This window comes from Astatotilapia calliptera, chromosome 22 (genome assembly GCF_900246225.1).
Source record: "Astatotilapia calliptera chromosome 22, fAstCal1.2, whole genome shotgun sequence".
NCBI lineage: Eukaryota > Metazoa > Chordata > Actinopteri > Cichliformes > Cichlidae > Astatotilapia > Astatotilapia calliptera.
The window spans coordinates 13,774,723-13,800,022 of record NC_039322.1 but is presented as its reverse complement, the minus strand read 5'-3'; the positions used below and the strand labels follow the sequence as shown (position 1 = coordinate 13,800,022).

Here is a 25,300-nt window from a genome sequence, read left to right as displayed (position 1 = left end):
CAAACCTACTTGAGGCGACTAAGTCACTCCACGTCCCCTTGTTGCTGGCTTCAAACTCAGTCTTAAAATCAGAGCGGTTCCCCCAGTAGCCCCCCAATTTGTATTTGTGTGGCGTTTGGGTGTCCTAACCTAAATGTAAATTGCCATGTGAATTCAAAGCGGTGCTGCTCTTTTCCCTCTCTCTCATTCAGCAGATCCCTCTTTCCTTACCGACGCCGCTCAGGCCGTTAGTTACATAAGACGCAAACCGACTGCTGCCCGTCGTAAAACTACCAACAGCTAACAGAGCGATATTTCGCCTCCTAATCGCACACGGCTTCCCTTTTAAGACGAACACGTTACATCTTCCCACTTGTCCGAGAGCATGCATTTCGCCGTGTACAACTCCAAAGCGTTCATCGCCGATGCATTTTTTTGCTTTCCCTCACTCTCTCTCTCTTCTTCTTTTGCCGTTTACAATGCCTCTGCACCAACAGAGAGGGCTGTATGCATGGTGTGCATTTGTGCTGGAAGTGTTTCTTTTGGTGCTGCTTACCTGTTGATCAAAAATAAGCATTAGCCTCTGTTCTCTCTGTGTGTGTCTCTTTCAGCAGCCTGTTAAGATGGTGGCTGGCTGGCTGGCTGGCTGCTTGGCTGGCTGCTTCGTCTCTTTGTGGGGTTTTTGTTTGTTGATGATGTCGGACGGGGTGACTGTGTCTTGGCTGTCTCTCTCTTTCTTTTCTTTTTTTTCCTCTTTGGTCTGAGAGGGAAAGAGAGATAGTTAAGGCTTCGCGGTAGCACATGAAACTAGGCTAATACCGACTCATTACTGAGTGAGTTTGGCTCAGGTATTGCAATATTCCGAAGGTATAGTTATGTTATTCAGCCGTGGATGGGTTTGCTGGGCACAGCAAACAAAAGTAGATAAGCTGAAAAATCTGTAATTTTTTTTCAGACTAGTGTTATCGCTTTGCTGTGACAGGACCTCTCTGCCTGTCTCTCTGTAGGCTGTGGGCATTACGTCAGAGGAGGAAGACACAGCAGCTCTATTAATATCAAGAAGCCATCCGAAGACTGACTCTTAAAGTGACACACACTGTAATCACACTTATTTACACAGTTAGTACCAAACTGAATGTACTACTCGAGCGAAATCAAAAACACAGATTCTTAAAGCGAAAGTTTGCTGTAATCTCAGGATTGCATTTACACAGTAAACCCAAGTAACCGCTCGGTCGACATCATGAAACCCGTCGTAAAACGATATACTGTAATGTCACTTGTTTGGTTATTGGGAAACTGACATAAGATCACATGAAAATGGAACAAAGCGACTTTAACAGTTAATCTGTTCAAGCAGAAATCATAAAACTGCTAAAGGAAAATCCAAATACTAAAGTCGAGGTGAATGGCACAAACTCCAGTGTGTGTAGTAAAAATGTATTCTGGTATTTTTCATATCATTTCTGGCATTTATTTCAGTTGAGTTTTAACCAAAACTCAATGTTTCTTTTTTTTGAAATTATGTTTAATGCATTTCAATGTTTTAATATCTACATTGTAATCTACATTTCTTATTATTTTTGTATGCATTTCTTTCTTTATATGGTTTATAAATTTGCATGACTATACTCTCTGCATTAACCATAGAAACTTTTTGTGTCACAACGACCAGTTTTTAAATGCATTGTTCTACAGCGCCTCTAGTGGTGAAATCTCCACAAGGAAGCTTTAAGTCTCCATTAGAAAAGTAATTAAACTGACCCTATTAACGCAGAATTTTACAGAATTTTAACGAAGTACAAAAATACAACATTAAAATATCCCATGATGGGATATAATGTAATAATCCAATAATCACTGCAGTTATTACAGATGGCCAAAGCAGGTGTGACCAGTTTTAAAGAGAGTGTTCTACAGCGCCTCTAGTGGTTAAATCTCCACAAGTTAGCGTGAAGTCTTCATTGCAAAAGTAATTCGATTGAGGCTATTAAGACTGATGAAGATTTGCATTCTTTAATTAAGAATAAAAGAAAGAATGCAATATTTAAATACTCAATTTGGCTTAAAATTTGCATGTAATAATCCAAATTTTTAAAAAGCCGTTTCTAGACAGCTTGTTTGCAATCTTTACAGATGATTTTGTAACATCATGCACTTGATATGTCTAATTTCTAAGTTTAAGGAGAGTTTGTTAAATGAGACAACTGCAGGTGAGTTATTAATTATTTTATTACTCAGCTGAATGACAGCTTTAGCTGACTAGATACTATGTTTTTTTTCCTTACATCTAAACACAACAGCCAAAAGAAAATCTATTCACACTAAGATCTTGCATAGTTTTATTTATTTATATAATCAACAAATGTAACAAACTCCCAAAATAAGTCAGGTACAAATATTCTGCATCTACCACATTCACTAGTATTGAAAATTTAAATATATCATTCACAGTCTCAAAATACATGAAAAACTTGAGCATTCATGAGCAGTCCAAAGTCATATTTTAAATTAAAAAAAACCTTGGGCAATTTAACATTTGAGGGAAATTGTATTTTATCATAACCAAATTTGATGTGGTTTCCTTCTACACTGTAAGATCCCAAGTGTAATAGCTGTTATCTGGTACCACTACCTATTCAACCAGGGGGCAAATGAAACACTTGCCAGTATGATCAAAATCCTCATCAGTAAATGCACAGATAAGATGATAATTAAGCTTGTCAAGGGAACAGTGCATCTACTGAGGACCACTGCATATCCGGTTTAGGCAATGCAACAGATTTTAAATCTCATCCTTCGTTGTCTACTCTTTAATAAAAAAGAGAGCGCTGGCATTTTATTATGCAAGCAGCTTTTCTCTGTCATGAGTGCATGCACATGTTTAGTGTGGGTGGTGACATGGATACTAGGAAACATAAAGACAAGATGAATGTTTGTTTCTGTGGGATTTAATATCGGATTTTCAGTAATGCTTTAGATTTGTTATTGTGGCAAATAATCAAAGAATTGTTTACGAGGATGTTATGGGAGTGACATATATAATGAATTTGCCCTCGTGTGAAGTCCCTCGCCATTCTTTTCAGTCCTTCTCCCGCCATCTCATAAATAAGCGGAAGAGACTGTGAACTTTTTAGTTTCTTTTTCAAACGCTGTCCTTAAAAAGCCAAAGGTAAGGATTTTTTACTAAGAAAAGCAATACTGTAGCCTCCAGGCAAACACATTTCTATATCCACCTCCTCCAGAGCAGTGTGGGCTTTTTCATAGACCACAGAGAAAAAGTCTGGAGAAATAATACATCTGCTACCTGCCATAAGTCTACTACATAAAGCTCCCATTGCTTTCTTTTTGAAATTTAATTTTTCCCCCTACCTTCCTCTGCTGTTTTTCTGTTTTCAACTTGTTTGCTAAGAGAGTGTATATTTTTTATCCTCTAGTCTAAGATCTGCCACAGACATCATCTTTTGTACTGTGTTAGAAAATCCCAATAATTTGTGTTATCACTGTTTGAATTCTTTTTCTCACAAACTTCATGGTGGTGGCTGACGTATATTTTAGTCTGACTGATTATCACTTTGTCAAATGTTACTTAAACACTCGCGTCCATTTGCACAAATGCTGATTTTTCAAGTGAATTACAATTCAGAAGTGTATTGTTTGGCGTTCATAGTAGTAATTTAGTCATTGCCTCTCATTCGTCTCTATTGTTAGAGGAGAACTGTTCTAATCATCAGCATCAAGTGGCAGGGGTATATTTATTTTAGTGCAACAGTCCAAATTTAGAACAGTGGCTTTTTTCATCTGTTATATTCATCAACATGACAGTTTATTGATTTGAAAATTAAAAAAAGACTTAGCATTGGTATCAGATCACTTCCAGATATCACCACACACCCCAAACTGTGGTGTCGAATCAGTCAAAAATGTATACATACATAATTATGTAGGTGTAATTGTTCACTAAGTAACCACTTTGCTCGGGTTTAATGTTCCCAAACACTAAAAAAATTAGTTTAATTAAATAACGAAGTTTTTTTTAAATTTTTTATATATATATGAGATTTTTTAAGGGCTCGAGTACATTTCAATACTTTATTTATTGAAGACTGAAGCCAAAGGCTGATACTTGATCACAAAAAAATACAGTCTGAGGATGAAGTATGATAAAGTTATTAGTCAGTCTTAGATCAATGCTGCTTTTATCCTTGCTGCCAAGTTTTGGCTCTAGGCGACCTTAATCAGAGAGGACAATGAAGTGTGTATATACATAACAACTAACCATATCCCAGTAATCAGCAATAGGGATAATCCCTGTGAGAACAAGAGCCCCTGAGTCAGCGTATTTCAAAAATGGCATTTGTTTAGTCCATAATCTTTAAATACTTTATCAAATTTCCAAATAAACCTTAAATATATCCAAAGCAAGCAATAGCTAACACTCTTGTTCTAAAACACAGGAAATTGTGAATAAAAATATATGAAAAATAAAGAAACTTCAGTGGAATTTGATTTGTATTTGCTTTAGCAAAGGGTAGCAGATATCACGTTCATACTCTGTGTGTGCCCAATTTTGTGTATGCCATTATTTAATGTCTGTTTGGGATTTTTTTGTGTGTCATCATTAGTAAATGCTGTGTTATAATGTCTTTACTTATAACTTTAATCTTATAAGAATAAACCTTATAATCTGGAAAACCTGATTAAACCACAATGACATACAAGACAAAAGTTTATTTTCAGTGTCACCAGCCTTTCATATTTAGTCCCTAGTGCTGCTTTTATATCGCCTATGCAAAGACACTGAAAGGCATACCCACACGGATAGACCATCAAACAGACAGAAGTGTCAGCAAAAGCTAGTTCCCCAGGTGTTTAAGTATCTCTTTTTGTATATATATATATATATATATATATATATATATATATATATATATATATAACTAGAGCGTACCTTGTTGTTCTTAGTCTCTTACATTACTTGACTTTTTTTGTTCTCGCTCTTTCCACAGTTTGTCTGGAGGCAGCTTGCTGATTTTTTCCAGTTGGTCAGTGTGGCTCACTGGGAGACTTGTGGACATGCACTTACTTAAACAAAATGCTGCTTTCAGCCACTTTTCTTATGCAACACCCTGGTGATTTAGAGTGCTTTTCATAACGGCTTTATCCATTTTCACTTATTTATTTATTGTAATTTAAATGTTAATAGGCACACTTTGCTTTCTGGATAGTCTGATAGTTTGATAGTCTGGGAATACCAAAGTTACAACATTGGTCTTCAAAATGGTTGAAACTTTAAACTACTGAGTCCCCATCCTATTTATTTAATATTTTCCACATTAGACTTTGTTTGTTGTTGGACTTTCTCAGATCGCTGTTTGCCAAAATAAATTTGTTTTAAAAACTTATTCATAACTCTAACATATTCCTATCCATGACCCTCATATTCCCACTGTTAAAAGGATAATTAATTCTGACAATAATAGTAGTGTAATCTTTAACCTTGGCAACAGAAACAGCAAGCAGAATAATGAGCTGTGAAAACATTTAAGTAAAAGCTGAAGACTACCATGTGTGACATAATGTGCAATCCTTTTGCAACTCTGAAATACTGGAATGATGATTTGAGTATAATTCAATTAACAGTCAAGCGACACTGTTGTTTCAAGATAGAAAAACTTCATTATATTAGTCATAAAGTCATTCTTGCAGTGCAAAACAGAGGGGCTGCAGAGTCGAGCTATCAGCCACAACAACTGTCAGCCAGACTGCAAGTTTTACCATGGTTTCTGAGAGCAAGATACGCTTTCATGTTCAGTTCTTGCCAAGTGCTTTATCTGCAAGCTGGGTTGCGCCCACAGAGGCTAAAAAAATAGATGACTATTCCCCGTGGTGGTCCAGCTAAGCGACTGTAGACAGGATCATAACCACAACCATCATTATCAGTGGAAGGAATGAGCCAAAATCCGTGGTTACCATTTCAATGTAATTGTTCCTTATCACCACAGAAAAGAAGGGCATTATGTGTTTAAAGTCTTTCTTTCTGTGTTTTCTTCATTCCTGCTCAGATGAAACAAGCCAGCATGAGAGAAAAGGCAAGGAAAGGAAAGTCTGAAATGTTTTATGTCAAAGCTGAATCTGCCTGTAAGTCAACAAGATAACAACTAAGGACTCTCTCAAAAATCTACGTTTTTATCTCTGAAGTGTTTGACCTTCTATCTAATATCCAAGGGGAGCTCTATCTTGTTGTCAACTGACCTTGAGTAAAGGATGCTCTTTGTGAACAGGATTACATCAACAGTGAGCACAAAGCCTGAGCCGCACTCAAGTCAGCCTTCGTTAAATGTGACGGGTAGCTATTTCTGCAGAACTTCCAGAAAGGTGTTTTCTTCCTTCATCATGAAGTCATTGAATAGTTTCCAGCTTTGCTGATTAAGTTCCACTTAAAAAAAAAAAAAAGAACATGAGTGGACTCTCACCCCGTTGCGTAAGAAGCCACTAATGCAACGACTGTACCACTGCAACTTGACAAGACTGTTACCGGGCCAGTAATCCAAGGAATTATGTTTACACTGGGTGATTATGCAGGGCACTGTTTACATCTACATGCTCACATTCAGTGACAGTGCAAGAAGTAGAGTACTCTTTATGTAGTTTAAAACAAAAAGTCAGTATGAGTCAGTGAAGAAAAACAATCCCAGGCCAGGGGTATGAATAAGCATATCCACCGACACGTAATTCCCACTCTGATTAAACAGAACCATTCCTTATGTAAAATATAGTTTTGAAATAGTGAATATATCACTTATTGTCCTGTTGGGGGCTTGCAAAGTTGTCCATTCTTCTACTGTGTCTTGATAGTATGTTAGATGCTCAGTGAGATGGTATGGATCACCTGTCCTGTGCAAGAAACTACAGCAGAATCTGTTTTTAAGTCTTCCCCGTGTTCTTGTGTTGTGATTTGGAGTTCAGTTTCACAGAGGAATACTTACTATGAGCAAGTTAGAAAAATTGCGATCAAATTGCAAATATGTTTCTCGCCATATTGGTTGGTGAAGATTCATAAGCTGTTCAGGTGTACTACTTTATTTCGCTGTGTATTTGTTCTGTCAGACTCGGTTAAGACGGATGACTAAAAAACGTAGCCGAAACACTTTCTCTGTGTGCATAGCTCGAGTGTAGTGCTTCACTGGAGATGCAGCCCTGTAATGAGTAACTTTCATTCTGCTAGCCACTGAAAAACTTTGGTGTTGTCCCTGTAAAGAGCAGCTCCTTTAATGTTGAACACCATCATCTTGGCTGGATGTCTGGGCAAATACATACCAATTTTAGTGCAGTTAAAGAGACTTGCTTTTCCTGCCATACGCTTTGAAGGCAGATTTGGAACTGCAGAAGTCTATCGCCACTCGCTAAAACTCTCTCACAGCATCAGAGATGAGCCCTACTCCTGTGGAGATGAGAGCAGTGGGAAAACATTTGGATTATATTCCTTGGGTCAGTATTGCACTGGAAATGGAAGTGGCCAAGAGGACTGATGTATCTATGCTGCAGGTGGTCCAACTACTACAAAATGATGACATTTGACAGTGAGACCAGTCACCTGATGGAACTGAACATCCTCCCTGAGGTTAACATAATGAGCCTGCCCAAACTCAGCGTGGCTTCTACCAACGACTGTGTGGTGTGACAGGATGTTAAAGAGGATCTAGCAGCAAAGGTAGGTGAAAGGTTTTAGGGACATCCTCATATGGCCTCTCTTCTCATCATCAGTGGCAAAAAAAAGCTGTTTATTTATTCATTTATTTATTTTTTAACATTTAAATAAATAAATACGCTTCCTTTCATATCTGAATATTTGAAATGTAATCACATATTTTGATACATTTTCTATGAGCTGATTATTCCACTGACTTCTTTAAATGCCACCATGTAATGAAAGACACTTATGACTAAAGCACAGCAATAGATGCAAATGCACAATGTTACTCACATTATTATGTGTTTCATCAGATCAGATGTATTGTGAAGTGTAGTCATACATTTGTTGAACTCTCCCGTGAAAGGCTTTTATGAGCTTCTTCTTCACTGGACTGTGGTAGTTTGAATATTTTTAGATAGCCCCGTTGACTTACTGTTGTGACCACTTTGATTTCACATCTGGACCTCAGACTTGCACAGAAAGCAAAAATCAACTCAGGCCAACTGCAACCAACCTTTACAATGAGGACCATCACTGGTAATGAGCGTCAGGCCTTTGTCCAATAGAAATTTGCCACCCAGTGTGAGTCAGTTAACTCAAAGCTCTGCTGTAACACCCTGAATGTTTGACACAAATCACCCAAACTGTGGTTATGCCATCACACCATTGTGCCATCATTTGCTAGCACATAATACACCGAAAACAACACTATTTACCTGATCGGTAGTTCTGAAAAAGTTGAGATACTTTATAGATTCTCCTTTTGTACCCAATCATCTTAATCACCAGTCACCAACTAACCCAATTGTTTCTTTATTATTACCTTTATTTCTTTCACAGTCTCTTTTACAAGAGACACCTGGCCAAAGTAGCAACCATACAACCCAAATATCTCAAATACAACATAAAATATAAATCCACAACAGAATACACAATATAAAAATACCTTTAACATAAAACATTAAAACATTAAGTGGCTTCTCAAAAAAACAACAACCATCAATTCTCCTTCACTGTATTCCTCATTATCTTTTCAGTAGCACTTACTTTTGCAGCCTTCTGTTGACCCTGTCACAACTTTTTGGAAGGTGTGTTGCTGCCATTCAATTCTTCAGAATGAGCTAATATTTTTCCTAAAATGTTACCTCCTCCCTGTGACCTTATGTTCTGCCCCAAATAGAAATCTGAGTTGCAGAGTTTCCCTTTTAGCACACTGGAGGAGTTCCATTGCACTTTGCAGAGGTACGTGTGTAACAGGTCAGAATTGGACTTGGCAGTGCTGCCCTAGTAGTCTACCTTGAAGGGGAGAAGAGCCTATTTAAATTTGATGTTTGACTTTTCTGAGCAAAGCTGAAGAACCGTACAGTCACATGTTGTACCTAATTCAAAGGTGAATCAAAAACTTTGAGGAATTGGCTTCATTTTTTTGATAACCTCACAAAGTCATTTAAAATGTATCTGTTCATTATCAAGAAATCAGGACACTGTACTCGGGTGGCAGCAAGGTTGTCATTTACTCCCTTGTAAACATTAGCCGCTTGAATTCACAGCGGTTACATTAAATATAGTCTATGGTACAGTTCAAAACAAAATAATAATAACAGGTAAGGCATTTCACTTTCTATTGTGCAATAAACGTCTGCCTGTGCAGAAGCTTTGTGGCTTTGCAATAAGCAAATGCATTGAGGGGAAAAGTATTTGCACCACAGGGTGCGTCTTGTAAAAAGGCCTTGATCATTATGACCATGCAGAGCACTCATATAGTGTAATGACGCTCATGAGGTGGTCTCCGTGCTGTGACAAATCTACCATTATGCCAAACAATGTTGCAGATACTTGTTTCACAGCATCTTTCCTCCCACCAGAATCTAAATCCAACTACAAAAGGGTGAAAGAGCAAAAAAAGGTTACGTTTTTTTTTTCTTCCCCCCACTGCTCAAAAGTCCAGGTGGTCTCTTTATGTGATGCAAATGTGCGCGCTTGTTCCTTAATGCAATTTGTCTACAGCTTTGCTAAGCCCAAGTTCTGTTTATACAGTATGTGTCAGTCAGTGAGCTTCATAATGCTTTTACCCTGTGCTTTTTGTTACGTGATGACACGGGTGTGTTTTCAGTCGTGATTGATCGTGGTTACACGATCATTCTATAGGGTAGTCGTGTAGAAATACAAACCAGTAGCTTAGGGTTGAACTTATTTTAGAGACTAATTTGCACAGAACTGTTTGCTGACAATGCATTTTATTTGTTTTCTGCGCAAATATGGAATCTTTTAATGCAATATCAGCTCATAAAGACCACAGTACTTGTTGTTTATACATGCCGGCGGGATTTGGTTCAGGAGAGATTGTGGTTTTGAATGCAAAAAGAAAAAAAAAGTCAACACACATTAAAATGGTTAACAGTTAACAGAATCCATGAGCTCTATCGAGCCTTAAACAGAAAGCTTTTTGGTGCCTTAATCCTTGACTTCACCTCTGGACACAACCCAGGCTGCAAAGCATTTAGCAAATTGTATATTTAGTAAGTTGTCTTGAATGCTCTGGTATTTTGTTGTCAACCGATTTGTGATATTTGTCCTGAAAGGTGCTATAGAAGTAAAAATTTACTTACTTAATTAGAAAAAGAGACCCAGATATATGGTATGGTAACATTTGTAGTGTATATGAACATGCACAAAAAGATGTTTCATAAATATTTAAATGCATGCTACATGTAGAAATACATAAATGGTATTAAAATCCTGCTGTATTACTTATGCATGAAACACTGCAAATCTCTATTTAAATTTATGCTTTACTGTACTCACACTGCAGCACAGAAACTGGTCTGCTTAATTACCTAGTTGGAGCTCTCATACAAATTAAATTAAAGGGATTTATGTACCTAGAATATATGTCAGCTTATATTTTGAAGCTTTTTGCTGCTCTCTGGCCTCACAAAGAGAGCAGCTCGGGTTTGAATGACAGCAGCTGGGATGACTGTTTGATTTGTAACAAACTGGATGTAACTTAGAAAAGAGAACTGGAAGAAATGTAATCTCCCAAGCATAAACATGTTTCAGTTCAGTTTGGTGATACCAAATAAAGATGTGTTCTCTTGTATTTTGAATTAATTTGAGAGAAGAGGAAAGAACAAACTTCCCCCTTTATGTTTTAATAATCAAAGATTATCATGTATAGGCTAGCTATATTAATATTCTAAATCTAAGGAATTTTTTATTAATACACTTAGTGTCTGTGGGTATTCTGTATCTTCTGAAAATAAATTAGCGTAATACAATAAATATTTATTCACACATTATATTGTTAACGATACTTTTTTCGAAAGGCACTTAGCCGTGAGAGGTTTCAGTTTCACACTCATCCATCATAAAAGGCCCAATCAAATAACACCCATCCCACAGAGTGTGATAATATCAGAATATTTGTTCATCTGCAGTAAAATAAAGAGTTTCTCAATAATATCACCGAAACTGAGAACAGAACAATTTCCATAAAACAAATTCATACACTGGAGTTAATAAAGGTTTTAGTAGATTTCAGATAAAAAGGGGAGGTGGACAGAGGAATAACGTGAGATGCTATTTAATGGCGAGCATAACTTCTGGTTTCAGTTTACATGCTGCCTGGCTGCTGGTCCTCCCATATGTCACTGTAACATTTATAGATTTTACATACACACTTCTGGTCACAAATCATCAGCCTGCCTGTCTTTTTCTCCCTCCTCTGTCTGTTTTTCCTTCTCTTCAGTGCCGTACTCCTCTTCAATTTGTTCATTGTGTCCTCTAGCTTTTACACACAAGGGGGCCGCACAAACACGCGCACGCACACACATACAGACTCTAAGTCTGAATTAGGATGAGATTATAAAGAGTTGCTTTAAAAATTTGAAGCTATTAGTAAAAGTATTGATCTAAATCTATCTTGGTCCCACTGTGACACCGAGAGTTAACAAGACAGAGACATAGAAGCTCCTGTCTAAAAATGTATTAAATGTTGTCTTTGTGTTATTAAAAGCTTATTTATTTGAACAGAGAGTGAAAAAAAAATGACAGACAGAGTTGATACTTACAGTTTTTATCCCAGTTGCTCGAGTTACCCAGTTTGGTGCTGTTGCCGGTCACATGCACGACTCCTCTGCATGTAATGCGGCAACCCTCCACCTGCATGCGCCAGTCACAGAATGTACACAAAGAATTATCTGTTTAAACTTGGATTCTTATGTTACCTGCCTTTGGACATACATCGGTAACACAAGTCTCTCAGAATAAGCCAGTTAAGACCATTATAAGATTATTAGAAAGCAAGTGGGCATGCTTGACTGTCACTTTTAATCAGTTTAATAAATAGACATTTCTTTTTTGCTGTTAGTTCAAATGTAAACATTATCCACTTTCATTACATTTGCTTCCTTTGTGTAAGTTTGTTGGCACAGTCCAGGTTGGTGGGGTTGAGACTGGCAGACTTTCTTTTTTTCCTGTTGTTGCTGTTATTCGATTACTACAGTTATTCGATTACTACATTGATGTGGCATTGATGTGGCAAAAGAATAGGCCTGCAAGTTGTGACTCCATACACATCTATCTATCTATCTATCTATCTATCTATCTATCTATCTATCTATCTATCTATCTATCTATCTATCTATCTATCTATCTATATATATATATATATATATATATATATATATATATATATATATATATATATATGTAAGTAAAAACCCTCCTCTGACTTTTACTTCCCACCACTGGGATCATCACTGTTTTCCACTGTATTATGAGTTGCCTCCTGCTCAGTCAGAGAGGGGAGCTGGCAGACCCATCTTCTTTAGAGACATTTGTTCTGGCAGCCTGGCTCTCGGAGAGCAGGACACCACAGCTGGACTGGAATATTCAGTTTACAGGTTTATTCATGGTGACAGGCAAGCGCAATGGCGTGGTATTAAAGGTGCACGAAAACAGCGAATGCCAAGGGAAGAGAGTTTTTCCACTCAGTTTCAGTCCAGAAAGGGTAATCATCACACAGGAGGCATGATTACACTGTATATTAGCACATAAACTATCCAAGTTTTATTTCATTAGAAGAAGAAAAACTGCTTTTGAATATGGTGTTTATATTTCTGTCAGGCAGGCTTAAACTGTGAGCGCAAAAGAATCACACCTGCAGGATTAAAGATCATATCTCATAGTCTGTCAGCATGTTAAATTCAGTGTATTTGAAACATCACCATCATCATCATCACTATCATCAACGCTGTTACGATTTCCCAGGAGTCATTATGTTTTCTGTCTCATATTAATGTTCAGTCTAGCTCCGTGGTTATTTACACAGGCACACATGCACTAGAATTTACTAGTGCTTCATGACGATCATGACAACAACACAGCTGCATGTTGGTGTGTGTGCGTGTGCGTACGTGCGCGTGTGTGTCTCTTGTGCTCAGTCTCTGGTAGACTCAGACAAAAGGACAGTTATACTGGTGAAACCACCAACTCAGCCCCGGCCTGCTCCTCACATTTTCCATCTCGGTATATTCATTTGGTTTGCTCCTTCTTCCCCTCGTCTTCGCTTTCTGCTCAAGGGAGTGAGAGAGCATTCGTTTATACAGAACTGAGCTGCGAATCTAGTTCTTTCTTTCTTTCTTTCTTTCTTTCTTTCTTTCTTTCTTTCTTTCTTTCTTTCTTTCTTTCTTTCTTTCATAAAACCCACTATTTCTGACAATATCAAAAAAACTGATTGGCAAGATATTTTCTTACATTTATGCCAGTAACATGCTGTTCTCATTTTTCTAAAATATAGTTGGTTGTTCTAAAAAAGAAAAAACCAAAAACAATAAAATAAACATTAAAAATCTGGAGGCTGCCCAAGCGTCCTGGGTTTATAAAACTTAATACACTTATTGTAATTGGTCTTCAGAAATGATTTTTTATTGTGTGGCATTTAAGATTTGTTTATTGTTTTGTCCAAATACTGGATGTGCTCAAGTTAGAGACTATTGTGTAACTAATCACTCATGGCTCCTTTGATTGTGTTTTATCTGCCCTGCAGCCTCATTTATAAAAGCATCGCATAAACAAATTTAATGAAACCAATATACACAGAGTATCAAAGTATTTCTCTTTTTTCCTCTGAAGTCGACGCAGTAGGAGTCGGTGCACACACACGGATCCAAGACGTTTGGGACTGAAAGAAGTTCAGCGTATGGAGGCAAAACCTAAAATGACTCTACTGTACTGGTAGCTTTTTTAAATTGAGAATAACTGGAAATAATCCCTCTAACTGAAAGCTGCTCTCTAACAGTATGAATCTGTCAATAACGTACAACAAGGTTTTATTAAAGTTAAATCTTTATTAGAGTCTGTAGAAAAAGAAGAAATGAACAGCAGTGCTAAATCTGTTTCCAGACCTTGATAGACACATCCAAACATTTGTTCAGAAAAGATCCACCCTTTTTGTAATTAGGTAAACAAGGAATGGAATTGTGTAAGTAGTTTTTATACATATATATATTTCTGGCTGGCCGCTTTAGTGAAATTGATTTAACTGATTGTGATGTTTAAAAAAAAAAAAAAGCTGCACTGAGACCTTTTTATCTCAAAGTGTCTTCGATAGCCAAACTCAGTCCTACACTACAGAAATGAACTATGAAACAATTTGCAAACTCCTGCGATTAAAAAGTTTTATTCTGAATTTGCTTTTGTTTAGAAAACACCTTATGGTCTCAGACACATAAAGACTGGTTGGCAACCCCAGGCAGCCTCTGGTCACTAGAGAAAAATGGATAGTCCCCAAGTAGTTGTTAGAGTTTGCTGCTAGCTACTGGGTGAAAAAAGAGGGTGGAGCACCAAAACCTTCTTTGAGATTGCTTTGGTTGCCAGTACACTGCTGCAGCTGCCTGTAGTTTGCATGGAATAATGCGGTCTTGCCTGTTAACACTTGCTAACTGCTAGCTTAGCAGTAGTAGAATCTGAAAAAGTGTGACGCAAACTGGAAGTGTCCCCCTGCATACACATTGCACATGTTGAAGCCAGCACATTTCAAAAGGCACAACTTTTACTTTAAAAGTAAACATTCTCAGTTTCCAGGTTGCATTGCACTTTTCAGTTTCACTGCCCCTGGCGAAATCATTGACGAGTGTCTGCATCTTCTTTGCAAATAACCTGCTGGTGACAAAAGTACCCTCTTCCAGTTCCCTCAACCGATTTCGCATGCATTTCCCGAATGCACATTTTTCCCTAGCACATTATGGACCGACCGATCTGTATGTCTGCATGACTGAAGCTTTAGTAATCAGCCTCCAGCAACCACTTTCCTGCTCATTGAGGAATAGCTATTTCTCCCTCGTGACTGGGGGTTCCCAGATGGTCACCAACTGGTCTCTAGGCCTGTGTCATTGGGGCCTTAATTCCTTATAATAGAATTGTCCATATCTTAAACAAAATCATCTTTTCTTCGTGTTCCACAATTTGCAACTATTCAAATGTGGTATAAATGAGACACATGCCTCTCTGGAAATTCTCCAGGAGGTCAATAAAACGCCAAAGCCACACTTCCTTGGATACGCCCAGCCCTGTAAGATTACTGCTTGCTTCCTGCCCTCTCAGTAAAGACTTTGATACCATACCGGGTCTACTTGAGAAAAGTGTTATTTATTGGACTTAGAATCAATAAATAATTATCCAACATATCAGTCTGACTTTTCTGAATAAACAGAACTCACTGAGTAAATGTGAAAAAACACATCTTTACGACATCCTCCTGTGTCTTAAACGTTGTTTGATCAGTTCGCATCACTTAAAGAAAATGTTGAAATTCTGTGTTGATATCGCCTGTGTTAGGTGCCAACTGAACCCTGCCACATATTTTGAGACTGAAGATAGATTTTTTTTTTAAAATTAGTTTGTTTTGGGGTTGTATTTTTGAAACCTTTAGACATAGTATATGAGTACTGAACCAAACCCAATTACTGCTGTTTCTGCAGTTCCAAGTTTAAGCACGACATCATGAAACCCTCAGCTAACTTTATGGTATTTGCTTCATTTGAGCCCCAGGGACCTGCTGGAAGTCTGACAAATTGCTTCAAAGTGGTCTCCTTCGTTCCATTAGAAAGAAAATCAGATGAAACAGATGCAAGCTCTGTCAGAAAATTGAAAAAAGCTTGATGCAGTCTATTGATTTCAACTTTTCTGTAAATAGTCTAATAGATTTACACCCTCCAAATTAAGTACCATTTTTATCTTTTATTCTTTTTATTTGTTCTTTGTGTCGAGCTAGTGAGTGGTTCCAACTGTAGCAAATCATTTATTTCATGCAAGTTTATAATTTTATTTATTAATTATCTAATTTTTTACTATCATATAGAATTAGATGAAAAGCAAGAAGGAATAGATTGAATTGGAATTTTTATAGAAACACTCAGGCAGTTATTTGTAGTTACAGTTTTATTATGGTAATATCTGGGCTTGGAAGTATAATATTTTTAGAAGTGCATTTAAAAAGATAGAAACATATTTTTTTGTAGTGTGTCAGTAGGCTAAAGAATCAATATGTATGCTGTCTTTTACTCCTCTTCATGATTGAAGTGGATCTGGGAGGTGAAATCAATACAAGAGCCAGAGCTTTAACCTCCGTCCTCCACCAGGTCAGTGCAGCTATGTGAAACAAGCAGCAGGTCTTTTATATGTTGTCCACTCAGTTAATGACGCCAAGCAACAGTTTGGTTACTATTTCCTCAACAAACATTTTGCAATTCCAGGAATCCAACCAACTAAATCACAAGAAGATTAATAAATCCAGACCTCCTCAAAAATAACTTTATACACGGAGCACAGCAAGGTTGGTCGAGTGTGCAATAAACAAAGTTGATGAGGGGAACAATGGCATAATTCATAATTGCACACACACACACACACACACACACGTACTGGCAAGATCATATACCTACTTTAACATGTAATGCCCCAGTCCTCCGTAGTGAACGCACGCACACACACATGCACATACACACTCATTCATATTCCAACTTATCTAAACACAGCCCAATGTAGTCCTGTGCACTATGGAAATGTATATGCGGAACAAATTTGATTCATAAATGGGCAGGTTTCAATTTGAATCCTAAGCCACTCTCATATGGCTGGCTGCTAAAATAGAGCTCAGCCCGTGGAACTGGAGAGAGTGAAGGAGGGAAGGGGAGACAGACAGACAGACGGAGAGGGAGAGAGAGAGAATCCCCATTCAAGGTGATTTGAACGATAGTTTCTGTGTGGCACTACAAGGCTGGTTGAGTGAATATGAGCAGCCAGCCAGCGAAGCCAATTTTATACATGGCTAGGTTTTCTCTTATACTATGTACCTGAGTGCCCACACACTCACATACACAAACACACAGACACACACACACACACATTCAAAACACACACACACACACACACACAGACAATTTACATATGTACAAACAGACACACACAGATTTTTTATTTTTTACTTTGCATGACCCAAGCCTTGCTCTTTTTTTATCCTCGTGATGACCACCGCGGCAAAAATTTAAATACACACACACACACACACACACACACACACACACACACACACACACACACACACACACACACACACACACACATACATGCACCAAAACTCGTCATCTTTTAATGGTTTTTACTGGCTGGTGTCCTCGTCCAATGATTACACGCAGTAAAGGGAAAAGAACCAATGGGCATATAGAATTTATTAGGTACACCTGTTCAATTGCTCGTTATGAAATGATTGAATCAGTCAACCACATGGCAGCAGCTCGATGTATTTAGGCATGTAGGCATGGTCAAGATGACCTACTGAAGTTCAAACTGAGCAACTGCTGATCTCTTGGGATTGTGCCCAAACAACCATCTCTAAGGTTTACAGAGGATGATCTGAAAACGATAAATATCCAGTGAGTGGGAGTTCTCTGTGTGAAAATGCCCCATTGGTGTCAGAGGTCAAAAGAGAGTGGCTACAGTTCTCACAGGGTCACCGAAATTGGACAATGGAAGACTTGAAAAATATTGTCTGGTCTGATGAGTCTCAATTTCAGCTGCAATGTGGTGTAAACATGAAAGCATGGATCCATCCTGCCTTGTATCAGTGGTTCAACGGCTACTAGTGGTGGTGTAATGTGCTTAGTAGGGAGCATCACTAAAACACCACAACCACCCCTTTATGACCATAGTGTCCTCTCATGGCTGCTTTCAGCAGGATCATGTCACAAAGGTTCAATCACCTTGAAATGTTGAGTTCAATGTACTCAAATGGTCTCCACGGTCACCGTATCCCAATCTAACACAGCACCTTTGGGATGTGCTGGCGTGGGAGATTCGTATCATGGATGTGCAGGAGACAAATCTGCACCAACTGTGTGATACCATCATGTCAATGTGGACCAAAACCTCTGATGAATGTTTCCAGCACCTTGTTGAATCTGTGCCATGAGGAATTAAGACACTTCTGAAGGAAAACGTGGGTCCAAACTGGTCCTAGCAAGGTGTACCTAACAAAGTGGCTGCTGGTGTAAATGTAATTGGGTTTTCCAACTACATGTGGAGACAGTCAGATCCCCTTATATGTGACTGCTGGCTGTGTAAACATCTACAAACATGCATACTCTACATGTGTTTAATTTTTTATCCTTATTTAACCTAAATGAGGCAGAAGCCACTATAAATTAGTTTTGGACAAAGGAAACCACACCAGCATCAAAAATGAAATACAGTATTTATTGCAAAAAAAATGTGCATGAGACGTAATAATAACAGAGAAAACTATTTCTGAACTTGACAGCTGAACAAAAAGCAGGCGCTTATGTGAGTGTGGAACTCACTGCTTGCTGGTACTCTAGGTTCAGCTTGTTCAACTATGACTGTGACTGTTTTTCTTTTACCACTAATCTAATGTGGAAGTAAAACAGAAATGGGAAAAAAATCCATATTTAGGGTGCAGATAAATGGTATTTGCCAAGGAGTGCCCTGTACTCTCTCCTTGTTTCAGTAAGGGTGTGGTTCGACAGACAGGAAACAGTCCCCTCTGCTTTTAGCTGGGGCCCTACACAGGGTGCACGTGTACGTCTGTGTGTTTGTTTGTGTGGGTCCCTGCGTGTGCGTGTCTGGGAGTAGTGTGCCCACTCGAACACGTCAATAAGTAAAGAAATACTCTTTCGTCAGTGTGAAGCGAAGCCTTCAGTGTGTTTGTGTTTCCGAGCTTCAGCCCTATCTAAGCGTTTCCTAAAACTGAGATTTATCTCGATATATTTCGTGTTTACTGTGAAGAAAGCACACAGCTGGCTAGAATGCAAGCATGAATAGAAACAGCCTTAAAAAAAACTGTGTTTTGTGCTCACCGAACCAACTGTTTCAAAAAACTTCTTTAATCATTGTGAAATTATGAAATATAAAACACAGGGACGAAATTAATATTTTACTCCGCTCCACAAGCTCTATTCGGCTCTATTCTACTATTTGTGTGTGTTTGTGTGCATGTGTGTGTCCAGACGGACGTCAAAGTGGTCAGTTCATCTTGGCTATGTTGCCAAGGGCTGGACCACTGTGGTTTTGTTTGAGCTCGGTGCCAATACGCTGTGCATGTGTGTCTGTGTGTGTGTGTGTAGAGTTGACTTGTCCTCGGGCTAAAATGAGCACCAACCACAACAGACAAACAGATCGACTGATAGACAAAAAGAAGGAAAGAAATTGAGGGACTGACCACAGAAAAGAGAAAGGGCCTCCCTGTAAAATCTAGTTTCCAAACACAACAACTCCCTCACACACAGAGCTTTTTAAACATAAAGGCCGGAGCTCTGCTCTGCTGCGCCAGCTCTGCCAGGAGATTCTGAGGTGTACGGATTTCTTTTGTTATTTTGTTAGGTGAATGTTAATGGGGTTATAGCAGCAGTATGCTTGGCTTAGCCACTCTTTAATATGTCTGTTAAATCTGAATTTAATGTGAACAAGAGGTCCCAGAGCAGAACACGTGACCTTATTTGACTTGCAACAGATAAAGCGTAAGAGCTGAGATCCCTGTCGAGGGCACTTTTTAGGTGGCATGTGAAGGACGATTTCTGGGTTTTTTCTATAGCTGAGGTGGTTTTGAATCACCGTGGTAACAGAAGAAAGCAAATGAGAGGAAAGAGGGAAAGTTCAGATTTACAGCTGTGCAAAAGTATTAAGTCATTTCTTTATATTTATCTAGGAACATGGGAAATAAGTGCAGTGACTTATTGAAGCATACATGGAAATACAGTATTTAAGGCAAAAACAGAATATATTATTTTAACAAGCATGAAAGTTAATATTTCCTATGAGCTTTGATCAATCAGTACAGCCTGAACTCTCTTAATCAAGCTTTCTTGATTAATAATTCATGTCATTTTTTTAGTACTCTTCAGGAACAGTTCTCCAGGTTTCCTGAAGGACATTCAGAGCTCTTATTTGGATGTTGGCTGCTTTTTGTTCTGTTCTCTGTCAAGATGATCCCACACTGCTGCTGTAATGTTGATGTTTGGAATATGGGGAGGCCAATCCATGTCTGATAGTTTTCCATTGTCCGTTTGATTTTACTGCATTGGCAATATGTTTGGGATCACTGTCATGCTGAAAAAGGAAGCTGTTGCCAGCCAAAAATTTAAAATCTGGATTCATCACTCCAAAAGGCCTGTTGTCGCTCATTTTCTGTCCAATTCCTGTGCAAATTGGCATACCTCAGCCCTATAACTCATCAAATACTCATTTAAACTTTTTCCAAATCCAGATACTTCTATTAGTGCTCTTACACACCGAGCAACATCCACAGTGTGAATTTTGACAGTGTAGTGGGTCCCAAACAGAGATGGGCAGTAACGCGTTACTTGTAACGCATTACTTTAATCTGATTACTTTTTCAGGTAACGAGTACCATAAAGTAAGGGATTACTACTATTGCAAAAATGGTAATTAGATTACCGTTACTTTCTCGTAGGAATGCTGCGTTACTGTGTTACTAAAACCGTGATTTTTTTTGCGAGAATGTCTCATGACAATGACGTAAGCGAGTGCGACGTTCGTGACAACAGCTGTGTGCAGATCAACAGTGGATCATCGAGTGCGGGAGAGAGTATGAGCGTGCAGCGTTTAAAGCGTGGAAGTACTGACCTTATTTTGAGTTTGATTCCATAAAAAGTGACAAAAACATTAGTGTCCGTTGTGCGTGGGAAGAAAACTTCTTTTTACAGCGAAAAAACCCCCCTAAACTTCCAAGCAAGCACTGGGAGTGTGCTACCACGTAATGGGAAACTCACAGAGAAACTCGCGGATTCTTCAACTGACCGCTGCGGCACACCTGCACCAGGGTAAACCTCCGCCTAACCCACTCCTGCTTTATAGGTGAAAATAGAGCAACAGGACTGCTAGTCTTTTATTTGATTTATTTTCTGCTGTGTTTTACTTGCATCTATTTGAAAGAGTGAGTGTAAACACAAAAAAATATATTTTATGTGCTGGAATGTGCAGAAAATACTTTTCCTTTTCCATTTGATTACATTTTGTATGATGGATTATGCAGAAAAAGTAGAATTGGGCTGAAAGATCTATCGCTTTATCACCTATTCAGGTTGTAAATCGTGTTTTTAAAAAGTAACTAAGTAACTAATTACTTTTGAAAATAAGTAATCAGTAAAGTAACATGATTACTTTTTTGGGGAAGTAATCGGTAATTAGTTACTGATTACTTTTTTCAAGTAACTTGACCAACACTGGTCCCAAACACACTACTTTGCATTTCAGCAGGCCATCAATGATGTTTTGGGGACTTTTTCACCTTCAAAGTTTACTTGGACTATAACATCCAAGTGTGTCTGAAGGAGAAAACTTTAATTTCAGACAAGTATCTACATATTTTACTTTAATTAAATTTTTTATTTTCAATTATGAAAATTTCACTTGTAATTGGGGCCATGGACTGGAGATGACTTAGACAAAAGTGTCGTATATAACTGAGATGATTTGCATTTTCATGCCTCAGAACCGGCTCACCACTATCATAGCTTTTGGCTTCAGAGCTTCCCGACCGCAGGACCAAAGTCCAACCAGTCCTCTGCCCTGCTAAAGACATTATCGCTTAGAATAACCCTTTTCTGAGTGTGTCGGGATCGGCATGCATGCATGGATGTGTGTGTGTGAGTGCATATGCATGTGTAGTTGTTTTGACCAGCAGTTAAAGTTCTGAACATGCAATCGGCTCTCTGTGGTAAAGTTCCCTCTTTTTCTTTTTAACTTTTTTTTTGTTGTTGTTTTCATGCCGGCCTCCGCCCCTTCCTCCCTCCCTCTGTCTGATTCTTTTTTGCTTCATGTCTTCATAAAACTGTTTTTAAACTTTGTATATCCTTTTTTCCCCACTTTTTTTTTGATGAGGTTTTATCCTCCCTTCTGTCTCTGTGCCCTTCTGTTGTCTGTTTTTACTCTTATTCTCATCTGACTCTCTCTTTGTCTGTGCTTTTTGACAATGAACCTTTGTGACCTCATAGACTGGTCTTATTTTATAGGAATACCACTCAGCTTAAAACCTGGAATAGCTTTTGCATCCTGCAGAAGATTTGTTTTCATCAGTGGACCACAATGGCTTAACTGCTCTTCCAAGGTCAAGCAACACCATTAGAACACAGTAACAGCTTTCAGTTCTTCTTAACACCCTACTGTAACAAATTACAACAAAGACATTTCTGTCACACTGCCACTCACTTAATATTCCTGCAAAATAAAGGGAAAAAGCCTTAGAATTTAGCATGCCTTGCATGTCATTCTAAAGCACTGCTCATCAATAGACTTAAAAGTGATTTACCCCCCATGTGCCTTTTGTGCCACACATTCACACGGGATAAACTAAGTCTATGTTTCACTCAGACTTACAAAGCAAATCCCAAGGATTATCTCTGGATACAATTGAAATACTGTGAGATGAGCCTTTTTAATTTGCACCCAAAATACTCTATTTTTAACCCCCCACAAAGCAATGAGAAGCCTGAAACCAAGACCGCAAATGCAAAAAACTCAAGTTACAGAGGTTCCTTCAAGTTGTGTGACACTATTAGATGGACAAAACTGTAGTAATACTACATTTGCATGGGATTAACAATGCAAACAACTTCTATAACCATCCCAAATCAAATCAATAGCAGTAAATTGCTACACATAGGCCTGGAGAAAAGCTTTCCTGTCTAGGGATATCAGTTAACACCAAATACCAGCTAATCGCTACGCTTGGTCCATGTTCTTATGTTGCAGTTCTGTCAGCTAGACCCACTCTCACTGCTGTAAAGCTCTCATTATGCTGATAATAGGGGTACTAATAGGACATAGAGACGCTGTAAAAGTTAAGTGCAGCAACCCAGTGTCTGAATGTACACACAGACAGCCATGGCAGTTAGCTACATTTCATCAATATAGCTAATGTAGCTGGTGCGTTAGCCAAACTTAGCGGTGGAATACACAGTCAGCTTAAGCTTCTTTTTAAATATATATATCGTGTTATATATTTTAAATGCATATTGTAACTGAATTAGTCAGAAATACAAATGCCAGTTTTGTAAACACAAATAAATGCTCAAATAATGCCCGAACAGTAACAGAGCTAGTTTTTTTCACGATACAGTAAAAGAAAAATAGGTATGAACTGAAGTTGTAATATATAAAGCTTTTATAAAAACCATTTTTCTAACTCTCCTCTGCACCTTGGAATCGTTCTATAATCGATCAACCGAAACATTTGAAGTAACAGTGAGTTCAAACGACAAATGTCTTGAGCCTAACGATTTGACAGAATTGATAAATAATTGTTATTTTGTGGATTTGTTTGAAAAGTCTAGTTTATTGAAGAGTTAAAAACACAACACAATACACACGATACAATAACACACTAAAAACACAACCAGTTTGAGGTAATTCTAGTCGTATTGGCACAAAAAAAGGACCATTCCGTTAGGTTTTTGGTGAAATGTATTGCTGGAATATCTAACTGTACACTCACTTAAGACTTTATTAGATACAGCTTGCTAGTGTTGGGTTTCACTCCTCTTTTGCCCTCAGAACTGTCTTAATATTTCGTGGCATAGATTCAATAAGGTGCTTGAAAGATTCCTAAGAGATTTTGGCTCATATTGACATGATATCATCACACAGTTGCTGCAGATTCTCAATCCAATAAAGAACATCCATGATGTGGATCCATGCTGTGGTTTATTAGATTGAGACTGTGGAGGCCATCTGAGTACAGTGAAGTCAAGAAACCAGTTCGAGATGATTTGAGCTTTGTGACAGCAGCCATCAGAAGATGTTAATCCATATTGTGACTCTACCATCTAAATATCACAGCAGAAATGGTAAATGGCCTGTATTTGTATAGCGCTTTACTAGTCCCTAAGGACCCCAAAGCGCTTTACACATCCAGTCACCCACCCATTCACACACACATTCACACACTGGTGATGGCAAGCTACATTGTAGCCACAGCCACCCTGGGGCGCACTGACAGAGGCAAGGCTGCCTGACACTGGCGCCACCGGGCCCTCTGACCACCACCAGTAGGCAACGGGTAAAGTGTCTTGCCCAAGGACACAACGACTGAGACTGTTCAAGCCGGGGCTCGAACCAGCAACCTTCCGCTTACAAGGCAAACTCCCAACTCTTGAAATCAGGACTCATCAGACAACTACATTTTTCTGATCTTCTATTATCCAAGTTTGGTCTGCATATGTGAATTATAGCCTCAGTTTCCTTTTCTTAGCTGACAGGAGAGTCCTGCTGTAGCCCGTGTGCTTCAAGGTTCAGCAAATTGTGATGCTCTTCTGCATACCTTGATTTTAACACGTGATTATTTTAGTTACTGTTGCCACCAAAAAGCAGTCTAACGGCTCTGTTCTGATCACTGTGCTGCTTACTGGATATTTTATCTTTTTCAGCCCATTCTCTGTAAACTCTAGAAGTGCTTGTATAGGAAAAACCTTGTAGATCAGCAGTTTCTGAAATCCTCAGATCAGTCATCAACTTGCACCAACAACGATGCCACATTCAAAGTCACTTAAATCACTTTTTTCCTCATTCTGACAACCTCAGTTTGAACCTCAGCAGTTAACCATGTCTACATGCCTAAGTATTAAGTTGCTGTCATGTGACTGGCTGATTAACTGCTATAAAAAGCAACAGTATCTAATCAAGTGTATGGTGAGTATATATCACATATAGAGATGAGAGAGAAAATAAGAGATGAGAAGAGCTGAGAAGTCACCTTTGTGTTATTGCCAGCCACCAATTGGGTGTTGTTACTCGAATTCGAGTGAGATGTTGGCAGCCAGGTCTTAATCCAATGGTCCATAAGACATCCACTGTAAAGGGCTTATGAACAGCTGAGTAAGCCTGTGTACCACTTGCAAACACAAGGAATGTTGCATTCAGTGAAAAGGAGATGAAGTCATCAAGTGGCTTAATGAAAACGGAGATCAAGGTCATACTCCCAGATGTGGACAAGATGAGGTGGAGAGAATAGCTGATTACAGATGACAGCGGTGGCCTTTTAGAGTGAGGAACATAAAAAGAGAGGAAGAAAAGATGGAAATGGAAGCATAA

At 38.5% G+C, this 25,300-nt stretch overlaps 1 protein-coding gene across 3 annotated transcripts in view; it reads right to left on the bottom strand.

The window, feature by feature from the left end:
• The window catches only part of trps1 (trichorhinophalangeal syndrome I), a 115,048-nt gene extending 114,434 nt beyond the window's left edge, over window positions 1-614 (bottom strand). Inside the window, exon 1 of one of the 3 annotated variants that reach the window (XM_026157259.1) lies at window positions 536-614. The gene's annotated coding sequence lies outside the window, so the exon portion shown is untranslated. The other 2 variants (XM_026157260.1, XM_026157261.1) reach the window with 2 other exon arrangements.
• Window positions 615-25,300: the final 24,686 nt, after the last annotated feature.